The sequence below is a fragment of the Pseudophryne corroboree genome, chromosome 11 (genome assembly GCF_028390025.1).
Source record: "Pseudophryne corroboree isolate aPseCor3 chromosome 11, aPseCor3.hap2, whole genome shotgun sequence".
Lineage (NCBI taxonomy): Eukaryota > Metazoa > Chordata > Amphibia > Anura > Myobatrachidae > Pseudophryne > Pseudophryne corroboree.
This window is the reverse complement of record NC_086454.1, coordinates 288,647,148-288,659,816: the sequence shown is the minus strand read 5'-3', so window position 1 is coordinate 288,659,816 and position 12,669 is coordinate 288,647,148. Positions and strand designations below refer to the sequence as shown.

Below are 12,669 nucleotides of genomic sequence, written 5' to 3'. Positions count from 1 at the left end.
GGAAATTGAACCGTATCACGATTAAAAACTCATACCCACTGCCTCTCATTTCGGTCTTGTTTGACCAGCTTCGTACTGCCACCATTTTTTCTAAGATTGACCTACGCGGTGCGTACAATCTAATCCGAATAAGAGAGGGGGATGAATGGAAGACTGCCTTTAATACCCACTCAGGGCATTATGAATATTTGGTGATGCCTTTTGGGCTCTGTAATGCCCCGGCAGTCTTCCAGGATTTCATGAATGATGTGCTCAGGGAATATTTGGATAGATTCTTAGTTGTATACTTAGATGACATCCTAATCTTCTCCCATTCCCTGGAGGAACATCGGAAGCATGTACGCTTAGTCCTCCAGAAACTCAGAGACCACCGGCTTGGGGCGAAGCTGGAGAAGTGCGAATTTGAAGTTCAGCAAATCGCATTTCTAGGATATATTATCTCCCCAGAAGGTTTCCAAATGGAGGGTTCCAAGGTACAGGCAGTCCTGGATTGGGTGCAGCCCACTAGTTTGAAGGCGCTTCAGCGTTTCCTGGGCTTTGCGAATTTTTATAGACGATTTATCGCTGGATTTTCGTCTATAGTGGCGCCCTTGGTGGCACTCACTAAGAAAGGGGCGGATGTTGCTCACTGGTCTTGTGAGGCTAAAGCGGCTTTTGCCCGTCTCAAAAGGGCATTTGTTTCGGCCAAGGTGCTGCGACACCCAGATCCAGAGCGTCCTTTTGTGGTGGAGGTGGATGCCTCTGAGATGGGTATTGGGGCAGTGCTTTCTCAGATGGGAGTGTCTGATAATCGCCTTCATCCCTGTGCTTACTTTTCCCGTAAATGTACGCCTGCCGAGATGAATTATGACGTGGGTAACCGGGAATTGTTGGCTATTAAGGATGCACTCGAGGAGTGGAGACACTGGCTTGAGGGGGCTAAGTTTGTGGTCTCAATTCTCACTGACCATAAGAATCTGGCATATTTAGAGTCAGCAAAGCGTCTCAATGCCAGGCAGGCACGATGGGCTTTGTTTTTTGCTCGCTTTAATTTTTTGATAACATATCGCCCTGGGTCAAAAAACATCAAGGCTGATGCGCTCTCGCGGAGTTTTGCTCCAATCCAGGAGACCACCGAGGAGCCGTTGCCCATTGTTTCCCCATCATGTATTAAAGTGGGCATTACCCAGGACCTCTTATCATTAGTCCTTAGAGCACAGGAGCAGGCTCCTCCAGACCTTCCGGTAGGTCTTTTGTTTGTGCCTCCTAGCTTAAGACAGCGAGTGTTCCTGGAATTCCATGCCAAGAAGTCGGCAGGTCACCCGGGTATTGCCAGAACTCGGGAGTTGCTATCTAGGGCGGTGTGGTGGCCCTCGGTGGCTAAGGATGTGGATCAGTGGGTTCGGGCATGTGACATCTGTGCCCGAAATAAGACTCCTAGAGGGGTTCCTGTTGGCCCATTACATCCACTCTCTATCCCATCTAAGCCATGGACCCACATTTCAATGGATTTTGTGGTGGACTTGCCCAAATCCTCGGGGATGACAGCCATCTGGGTTGTCGTTGACAGGTTTTCGAAGATGGCGCACTTCGTTCCACTGGTTGGGCTGCCATCGGCCAGACGCCTGTCTGAATTATTTATGCTGCATGTTGTGCGTCTCCACGGGTTGCCACTTGATGTGGTCTCTGACCGCGGATCCCAGTTTGTGGCCAAATTCTGGAGGGCATTTTGTTCCGATCTCCAGATTTCTGTCAGCTTGTCGTCAGGCTACCATCCGCAGTCTAATGGGCAGACTGAAAGGGTGAACCAGTCCTTGGAGCAGTTCCTCAGGTGTTATGTCTCCAAGTGTCAGACTGACTGGGTTGCTCATCTGTCCATGGCGGAGTTTGCCTATAACAACGCGGCTCACTCTGCTACAGGGATCTCTCCCTTCCTTTGTGTGTATGGGCATCATCCTAAGGCCAATTCTTTTGACCCCCTGGACTCCACGCCTGGTGGTTCCTCTGTGGTTTCGGTCCTTAGAGGTATTTGGCGGAAAGTGAAGAAAGCCCTTGTGTCTGTGTCATTAGTGACCAAAAGGGTTTTTGATAAGCGGAAAAGACCCTGCAGCTTCAAATTAGGAGACTTCGTCTGGTTGTCTACCAAGAATTTGAAGTTGAGACAGCCATCTCATAAGTTAGGCCCCCGGTTCATCGGCCCTTATAAGATCACCAGGGTTATCAATCCGGTGGCATTTCAGTTAGATCTGCCCCGTTCTTTGGGTATCAATAAAACATTTCATTGTTCCCTTTTAAAACGGGCGATTAGTAATCCTTCTTCCAGTGGAAGACCTTCCCCTCTTCTGATACGTGGCCAGAGGGAGTTTGTTGTTGAAAGGATTCTTGACTCCAAGGTGGTTCGGGGTCGGCTGTCATTTTTGGTGCACTGGAAGGGGTATGGCCCGGAGGAGCGGTCGTGGGTGCAAAGTTGTGATCTTCATGCACCCAGACTGATACGCTCTTTCTTCTCGCAGTTCCCCGATAAACCCGGTGGTAGGGGTTCTTTGACCCCTCGTCAGAGGGGGGGTACTGTTAGGGTCTCCTGCCCTGTGCTGCCACGTCGTCATGGCAACCGGGAGACAAGTGCTAGCGGAGTAACCTGAGCGCAGCTGATACTCCGGTTCGGGTCTTTTGCTGTGCAGTGGTTATAGGCTCTGTGCACGGCAGGGGATCCGGTGCTGGTTTTTGTGCTCACAGTCTGTGAGGTCTGAGAGGGGCGTGGACAGCACCTGCTTTATAAGGCCTCTTCTCAGGGTAAGCAGATGCTGCTGAATCTTTGTTGGTTAGTCAGTTCCTGAAAGTTAACCAGTACTGTGTAGCTTTGTATTTGTTTGTTGCTTACTGCAAATAGGCCTGGGGATTTGATATTACACTCTGCCAATCCAGACCTAGCAGTAAGACTGGAGTCAGTCGTTTAGCTTGCTGGGGTTCTGTTACTACTCTGTGAACTTAGCAAGTTTGCGGCTGTATTCTAAGACTTGCCTGTCTAATCCTGTCTCACTGTGCTAGGTGTCAGGGGTCAGTTTAGTGGCAGTAAGCTGAACCTGTGCACTGCAAGTGAGAATTAGGATTGTGGAGACTCTCCTTGTGTCTATCATTCCATCTCTGACCAAGGAGTTTACTGCCACACCCGTTGGTAACCCTTTAGGGTTTTGCTGTTGCCCTTAGCAACAGCATTTCGGGTTCTCTACGTATTAAAACACAACATCTTGCTTTTCCCATCTGAGCAGTTTTAATACAAGGGAGATACCCAGTGCCTTAGCCTCTGGGCTTCTCTGTTCACCTTGTGTGTATTTTGTTACCCTATCACCTTCTGTGTGCGTTGTGTCATATTCCCCAGTCTGTCTGTGAGTCCATTTGTTTTGCATAACAGTTCAGACACCAGTGCATTCCAGCAGGCACTGGAGTGCATAACAGTTCTGACACCAGTACTTTCCTGCAGGCACTGGTGTGCATAACACCTGCAGACTATTTTAACAGGAAAGGCTGGCACTCAGTCATATTACAGGCTGTTGTGGACCACAAATATTGGTAAGTGTTTCTTTTTTGGGGTAGTGAGATGAGTTGCATGGGTGTTTTACAGTATAACTTTTTAAAATGTAACTGTATTTTAGTTTCCTAGATGTGTTCATTGGCTGGCCAGGACAATCTCATGACTCCCGAGTTCTTGCCAATTCAGATCTTTTCAACATCGTAGAGGAGAAGCAGGATGGCTGGCTGTACCCCAAAGAGGTAAATATGTTTTACATAATCTCCTATGTGCTGTATTTTAGCTTTAATGGTTGCATATCTTTGCCTACATCATTTTTTAACCCCATCTTATTATACTTTTGACTGACTCTTCTGCAATATATTCTTTTCCCCATTTTAAAACAGTATTCTAAGTTCATGAATGGGGTGGAGATCCCCGTTCACATCATACCCTTTACGCCACTGGATTATGAAAGGCTACACCTAACAGGTCCAGTTGAGCCCTGAAAAAGAAACCTATACACACACCCTGAGTTCGGCAAGAGAATGGTAGAGAATGCCTTTGGCAGGTTAAAAGGAAGATGGCGTTGTTTGATGAAGCGAAATGATGTTGACCTAAAGATCATGCCTATTGTATTAGCTGCGTGCTGTATATTGCACAACATCTGCGAACTTAAAAATGAACTATTTCTTCCTGAGTGGACTGTGCAGGACCCTGAGGTTGGAAACCCACTTGTTAAATGTGCATTTTTTTTGGTGCTGACACAAACTCCACAGCAGAACAAATCCGTAACACTATTACGGCAAACCTTGCAGCACTGTTACAATAGTAGTTACAACCCTTTCATCATTATTAGAAAAGTTGAGTATTATAAAAGTCTTCACAACATGTTAGGTTAATTATATTTTGTTTATTTTGTTTACCACCTTTGTGTTTTAGGTGCAATTTGTAGGCACAAAAATAAACATATACAATGAAAAATTGTGGCAGAGATCAGTTTGTCCGGATGCACTCTACCCCCTTCATAGATCTACATCTATAGTATTTTTACAATTTAATGAATTCATTGTTAAATATATCTTTATAAACATAAGGTACCAATACCCACATGGAATGTCATCCTATATTCATGATCTCCCATACGGTATTATAATGGCCTGAGTGTTAGACCATACAAAGCGAAATATATATAAAAAAAAAAATGTTTATTTAGAAATAGAAAAACGTGAAAAGAAGAAATATTTATTAGACAGATTTCTGTCTTGTGTGAAAGAATAAAATAAAATTTATTAAAACCAAATTGTGTGCCGCCTATTATGTCGTATATATTTATAACACTCTTATGATGAGTATAGGTGTTCTGAGCTCCAATTATTTATATATATGCACCTAGTAAATATCAGTATATTGCTCTTATACCCAAATGTTTTTAACTGTGCTATACCTATGTCTGAACAATGTATTCGTTCTGAGTGTAACACACTTTTATTACATTTGGCAGTGTGAAAAGAAATTAAAATTCACAGTTTCTGTCCAGATTTTAGTGTTGACACTGTATCTACTTGTATTTATTTATTGACAATAATATGTTTCAATTTCACACTACTCTGTGTGCGATGTTGACACTGTATCCACTCATTTCTCTTTACTGACAGTGATTGGTTTCAATTTCACACTGCTTTATGGGGGTAATTCTGAGTTGATCGCAGCAGGAAATTTTTTAGCAGTTGGGCAAAACCATGTGCACTGCAGGTGTGGCAGATATAACATGTGCAGAGAGAGTTAGATTTGGGTGGGTTATTTTGTTTCTGTGCAGGGTCAATACTGGCTGCTTTATTTTTACACTGCAAATTAGATTACAGATTGAACACACCCCACCCAAATCTAACTCTCTCTGCACATGTTATATCTGCCCCCCCTGCAGTGCACATGGTTTTGCCCAATTGCTAAAAAATTTCCTGCTGTGATCAACTTGGAATTACCCCCCATGTGCAGAGACTGGCAACAAATGTTGCTACATATATATCAGTATGAATTCTTGGCAGTCTGCCAGTCTTTCTGTACTTCACAGATTTAAAGATGTGATTGCTTCTTATTCTTTAACCATAAATGATGCTGAAGTGTTCATCCTCAGTTTCAAGCTGTGTTATGTGACCATATATTTCTTATATATATGATAGACGTGATATTAATTACTGCTTCCTATAATTAAGATGAATAATGGGGAATTGAATTTACCAATCCCCTTATCTCACACTATTTGCATAAATTCCATGAATTATATTATGCAGTTATAATAATATGCATGCACATGTGGGGATGAGGGCTACAATAAGTTGTCAATCTGTACTCAACCACACCAGCAATCCTGGGTTACTAGATAACGGGCTATGTCAGAGAGTATAACACAGTTGGTATTAAAGTGAGCTTACTTTCTTATATGTAAAACCCACAGGCTGGCATGCTCTGCATAATTTAATATAATGTTAGACCAAAAAGATACAAGTTTCTGACAGTCTAAGTATAATATTATATGATCCTCATGCCCTGCCTCCTAGGGTCGCATATCATTGTGCATGACAATGTATCTGAGGGTAACACTTTCTTTGAATATACATGAGCATCAGGTTATTGGTCACTATGTTATCCTAACATGATAAGCAATCACATAAATGTACGATACATAGACAGATCAATTAGGAGCTTTTAGAACAACACATTAATATTAGCGGCGCACGGCTACACCAATGCGCAGTTCGCTCTTTGTTAGAGCTTCTTCTGGGCTCTAGCATCCGCCTCCTCGTGCAGTTTATACCGTGGGGAGGCCAGTCATCATGTCTGCTGCCAGGGCCGGCTCCAGGCCTACTAGCACCCTGAGCGAGAAAATATAAAAGCGCCCCCCCCCCAAAAAAAAAACCCTATGCGCGCGCTCCAGGAAAAGTGGGTGTGGCCTCCTGGAAAAGTGGGCATGGCCTCATGTATTATCACACTATAAATATATTTTCACACCCCCTCTACGCACACAATTAGCAGCCTTACACATAACAGCCACAGTAGTGTTCCTTACACACAATGTCTCCAGTATAGTGCGAGATACATATAATGTCTACAGTATAGTGCCAGCTACACATAATGTCTACAGTAGTGCAGTGCCAGATACACATGTCTCCAGTATAGTGCCAGATACACATAATGTCTACAGTATAGTGCCAGATACACATAATGTCTACAGTATAGTGCCAGCTACACATAATGTCTACAGTAGTGCAGTGCCAGATACACATGTCTACAGTAGTGCAGTGCCATATACACTTAATGTCTACAGTATAGTGCCAGATACACATAATGTCTCCAGTATAGTGCCAGATACACATAATGTCTACAGTAGTGCAGTGCCAGATACACTTAATGTCTACAGTATAGTGCCAGATACACATAATGTCTCCAGTATAGTGCCAGATACACATAATGTCTCCAGTATAGTGCCAGATACACATAATGTCTACAGTATAGTGCCAGCTACACATAATGTCTACAGTAGTGCTGTGCCAGATACACATAATGTCTACAGTATAGTGCCAGCTACACATAATGTCTCCAGTATAGTGCCAGATACACACAATGTCTCCAGTATAGTGCCAGATACACACAATGTCTCCAGTATAGTGCCAGATACACATAATGTCTCCAGTATAGTGCCAGATACACATAATGTCTACAGTATAGTGCCAGATACACATAATGTCTACAGTATAGTGTCAGATACACATAATGTCTACAGTAGTGCAGTGCCAGATACACGTCTCCAGTATAGTGCCAGATACACACAATGTCTCCAGTATAGTGCCAGATACACATAATGTCTACAGTATAGTGCCAGACAGAGCCGGCGCTAACCACTCAGCAGCTCCTGCAAGGCAGGGAGGCGCAGGTCGGCAGAGGCGCTCTCCCCGCTCTGCTGTTGCTGCTGGCTCCTGGTTGCTGCTGCATCTGTCACACTGTATGACAGACGCAGGCAACGTGAAGTGCGGCTCCGGCTCCCTCCCTCCTGTTTCCACCACTCCTCATGGCCGTGGCTAGGGAGGCATGTCACCTAGGCGCCTGATAGGAGAGGGCGCCGATCCCCCCTAACGCTCCCCTCCCTATGCAGCAGCCATCGGCATCGAGATGAAACTGAACAAAAACTACATCTCCCAGCAGCCCTTGCTGCCGGGAGCTGTAGTTTACTTTCAGTTTCATCTTGCAGTGATCAGTTGAACAGGATTGAGGGGGCAGAGGTAGGGGACAAGTTACCCCAGCCTTTCACCACCCCCCTCTTCCCCCCACTGCCATTAATCATGGCAGTGCACTGTAAACTAAGAAGTTACCCGACGTCTGAAAAGGGGGCGGGGCTAAACGGCACTGTACTACACAGTGCCTTGCCAGTTGCCAGCAGCATAGGAGAATGGACGGGATGTGAGCAGCAGCATGGCCAAAACAGTGAGTGTGACTCAGGGAAGGGCACTGTATGTGTGTGTGTGACTGCTATATGTGTGTATAAATGTTTGCTTGTGTGTAACTATGTGAATAGGTGTGTGACTACATAGCTGTATGTGTGCTGGTATGTCACTGTATGTATATGTGTCACTATATATGTATTTATACAGGTGTGTGATTATATGTATGTATGTATGTATGTATGTATGTGAGAGAATGTATGTGTGCGTGTATGTTTTTAGGTGTGTGACAGCATGTATTTGTATAGGTGTGTGATTTCATGTATGTATCAATGTATGAGTAATTATTGTATACCCCTTTTACACCGCCAGCTAGTAACACGGGTTATTGGACATGAGCACGCATAACCCATGTTGCTGGTTGGTGTAAAAGGGCCCAGTTGGAATAATCCGGGTCGATTGACCTGGTATACCAACTCCAGGTAGCTTGCAGGGTTGAACACGGGTTCAACCCGGCAAACTGTGCTGTGTAAACTGGGAGCCGGGTCGATGCAACCCGGCTCCTGTTCACAGTGTATGTACAGGCAGCGCTTGGAGATCATGTGATCTCCAAGTGCCGCCTCCGCTGCGTCACCAGCAATGTCACCAACCCGGCAATATGCCAAGTTGGAATCTGCGGTGGGAAAAGGGCCTGAGGTGGGTCGCACCCGGGAAGCATCCGTGTCAGGCTCCCAGGTGCGATCCACCTCAGATGATATAACAGAGGTATTATTTTATCTTTATCTGTAGCCCAAATAAATAAAAAAATACAAGTAAAAAGTGTGAAAATGCCTACAGTAGCTATCCCCTTTGCCCTTGTGGAGTTATATATATATATGCACACACAACAAGTTAATGGCTTACCCCGGGTGACAAAACTCCTGGTTTCGGGCCTGCCCTCCTCCCCACTGCACTTTAGGCAGCGGCGCCAGCAGCACTCTCCCGCACAGAGCCGGTGCTCTCCAGCTCAGCACCGTGAAGCGCGGCTCCGGCTTGGTCCCTCCGGCTCCCTCCCTCCTCCCCACTGCACTTTAGGCAGCGGCACCGGCAGCACTCTCCACGGATCTGTGTGCGGTATGTACCGCACACCACCTCTATCTCCCCTCCGGTTTACTTAAGTGTAAGGTTCTTTAATTGTTGCACTACTTCTGTCGGCATTCTATGTGGCACTAGTACTGTGGGCGCTTTGTGGATCACTACTGCTGTGGGCATTATGTGTGGCACGTCTACTGTGGGTGCTCTGTGGTGCACTACTGCTGTGGGCGCTCTGTGTGGCACAACTACTGTGGGCGCTCTGTGGCACGACTACTGTGAGCGTTATTTGTGGCACAACTACTGTAGGCGTTCTGTGTGGCATGACTACTGTGGGCTCTCGGTGTGGCACGACTACTGTGGGCGTTCTGTGTGGCATGACTACTGTGGGCGCTCGGTGTGGCACGACTACTGTGGGCGTTCTGTGTGGCACTACTACTGTGGGCGTTCTGTGTGGCACAACTACTGTGGGCATTCTGTGTGGCACGACTACTGTGGGCGTTCTGTGTGGCACTACTGCTGTGGGCGTTCTGTGTGGCACTACTGCTGTGAGCATTGGCCCTCATTCCGAGTTGATCGGTCGCAAGGCGAATTTAGCAGAGTTACACACGCTAAGCCGCCGCCTACTGGGAGTGAATCTTAGCTTCTTAAAATTGCGACCGATGTATTCGCAATATTGCGATTACTAACTACTTAGCAGTTTCAGAGTAGCTCGAGACTTACTCTGCCTGTGCGATCAGTTCAGTGCTTGTCGTTCCTGGTTGACGTCACAAACACACCCAGCGTTCGCCCAGGCACTCCCACCGTTTCTCCGGCCACTCCTGCGTTTTTTCCGGAAACGGTAGCGTTTTCAGCCACACGCCCCTGAAACGCCGTGTTTCCGCCCAGTAACACCCATTTCCTGTCAATCACATTACGATCGCCGGAGCGAAGAAAAAGCCGTGAGTAAAAATACTTTCTTCATAGTAAAGTTACTTGGCGCAGTCGCAGTGCGAACTTTGCGCATGCGTACTAAGCGGATTTTCACTGCGATGCGATGAAAAAGAACGAGCGAACAACTCGGAATGAGGGCCATTGTGTGTTAGGCACGCTGTCATTGTGGGCATTTAGTGTGGCACTACTACTGTGGGTGTTATTTGTATAAGGGACACTACTGTGGGTATTGTGTATAAGGAGCACTACTGTGTATCGTAAGGTGAATTAGGTACACAACTATCGGGTGCAATATGAATCAGGCACTACGTGTGGTATAATGTGAATACGATTGTGATACTGTGTGGCGTAATTTGAATTGGGGATACTATTATGTGGCCACGCCCCTTCCATATGAGACCACGCCCCTTTGGCGGGCACTGTCCCTTTATTCCATATGGGAGGGAGGGCGCAAATTTATTGTTTGCAGGAGGGCGCCGGACACCCTAGCGCCGGCCCTGGTGCCAGATACACATAATGTCTACAGTATAGTGCCAGCTACACATAATGTCTACAGTAGTGCAGTGCCAGATACACATAATGTCTACAGTATAGTGTCAGCTACACATAATGTCTACAGTATAGTGTCAGCTACACATAATGTCTACAGTATAGTGCCAGATACACATAATGTCTACAGTAGTGCAGTGCCAGATACACATAATGTCTACAGTATAGTGCCAGCTAAACATAATTTCTCCAGTATAGTGCCAGCTACACATAATGTCTACAGTAGTGCAGTGCCAGATACACATAATGTCTCCAGTATAGTGCCAGATACACATAATGTCTACAGTATAGTGCCAGATACACATAATGTCTCCAGTATAGTGCCAGATACACATAATGTCTACAGTATAGTGCCAGATACACATAATTTCTCCAGTATAGTGCCAGCTACACATAATGTCTACAGTATAGTGCCAGATACACATAATGTCTCCAGTATAGTGCCAGCTACACATAATGTCTACAGTATAGTGCCAGATACACATAATGTCTACAGTAGTGCAGTGCCAGATACACATAATGTCTACAGTATAGTGCCAGATACACATAATTTCTCCAGTATAGTGCCAGCTACACATAATGTCTACAGTAGTGCAGTGCCAGATACACATAATGTCTCCAGTATAGTGCCAGATACACATAATGTCTCCAGTATAGTGCCAGATACACATAATGTCTACAGTAGTGCAGAGCCAGATACACATAATGTGCAGTGACAGATACACATGACATGCCCCCCCAGCAGTGCCAGCTAAACATGACATGCCCCCCCAGCAGTGCCAGCTACACATGACATGCCCCCCCAGCAGTGCCAGCTACACATGACATGCCCCCCCAGCAGTGCCAGCTACACATGACATGCCCCCCCAGCAGTGCCAGCTACACATGACATGCCCCCCAGCAGTGCCAGCTACACATGACATGCCCCCCAGCAGTGCCAGCTACACATGACATGCCCCCCAGCAGTGCCAGCTACACATGACATTCCCCGCAGCCATGCCAGCTACACATGACATGCCCCCCAGCAGTGCCAGCTACACACAATATGCCCCCCAGCAGTGTCAGCTACACATGATAGTGCTCACTTTTTAGGGCAGGGTGCTGATCACAGCGGGGGCACATTTTTAAGTTAGGAGGGTGAAATTTTGTACATACTGTAATGCTTGGTGCTCACCTACCAACATGCTAGAGCATGGACAGTGCGCGCCGAAGGCGCGCATAAAAAATGTAGGGCCGTTGCTTCGTGGGGAAGGTGCGTGGCCACATAATAGTGGCAATTCGTATTACATCACACAGTAGTGCAGCTAATATACATTGCACCAGGTAGAACCTCCTACACACTTTGCGCCAGGCAGAGTACGTTAGACACTTTGCGCCAGGCAGAGCACGTTAGACACATTGCGCCAGGCAGAGCACTGAGACACATTGCGCCAGGCAGAGCACTGACACACATTGCCCCAGGAAGAGCACTGACACACATTGCGCCAGGCAGAGCACTGAGACACATTGCGCCAGGCAGAGCACTGAGACACATTGCGCGAGGCAGAGCACTGAGACACATTGCGCGAGGCAGAGCACTGAGACACATTGCGCGAGGCAGAGCACTGAGACACATTGCGCGAGGCAGAGCACTGAGACACATTGCGCGAGGCAGAGCACTGAGACACATTGCGCCATGCAGAGCACTGAGACACATTGCGCCATGCAGAGCACTGAGACACATTGCGCCAGGCAGAGCACTGAGACACATTGCGCCAGGCAGAGCACTGAGACACATTGCGCCAGGCAGAGCACTGAGACACATTGCGCCAGGCAGAGCACTGAGACACATTGCCTAGCTGCAGACGCCTAGCGGGAACACTACATAATATGCTCCCCAGCCGTGCCAGCTACACGTGACATGCCCCCCAGCCGTGCCAGCTACACGTGACATGCCCCCCAGCAGTGCCAGAAACACGTGACATGCCCCCCAGCAGTGCCAGATACGCGTGACATGCCCCCCAGCAGTGCCAGATACACGTGACATGCCCTCCAGCAGTGCCAGCTACACGTGACATGCCCCACCAGCAGTGCCAGATACATAAATGCCCCCACAGTGCCAAATAAATGCCCCCACAGTGCAAGATAAATAAATGCCCCCACAGTGCCGATATGCCCCCCAGCAGTGCCAGATACATAAATGCCCCCACA

General features: G+C 46.9%; 1 protein-coding gene across 1 annotated transcript in view; it reads left to right on the top strand.

The window, feature by feature from the left end:
* The first annotated feature begins 7,734 nt into the window (after positions 1–7,734).
* B3GNT9 (UDP-GlcNAc:betaGal beta-1,3-N-acetylglucosaminyltransferase 9) overlaps positions 7,735–12,669 on the top strand; it is an 86,509-nt gene continuing 81,574 nt past the window's right edge. Inside the window, exon 1 of the mRNA XM_063945425.1 lies at positions 7,735–7,969. The gene's annotated coding sequence lies outside the window, so the exon portion shown is untranslated. The remainder of the gene's footprint in view (positions 7,970–12,669) is intronic.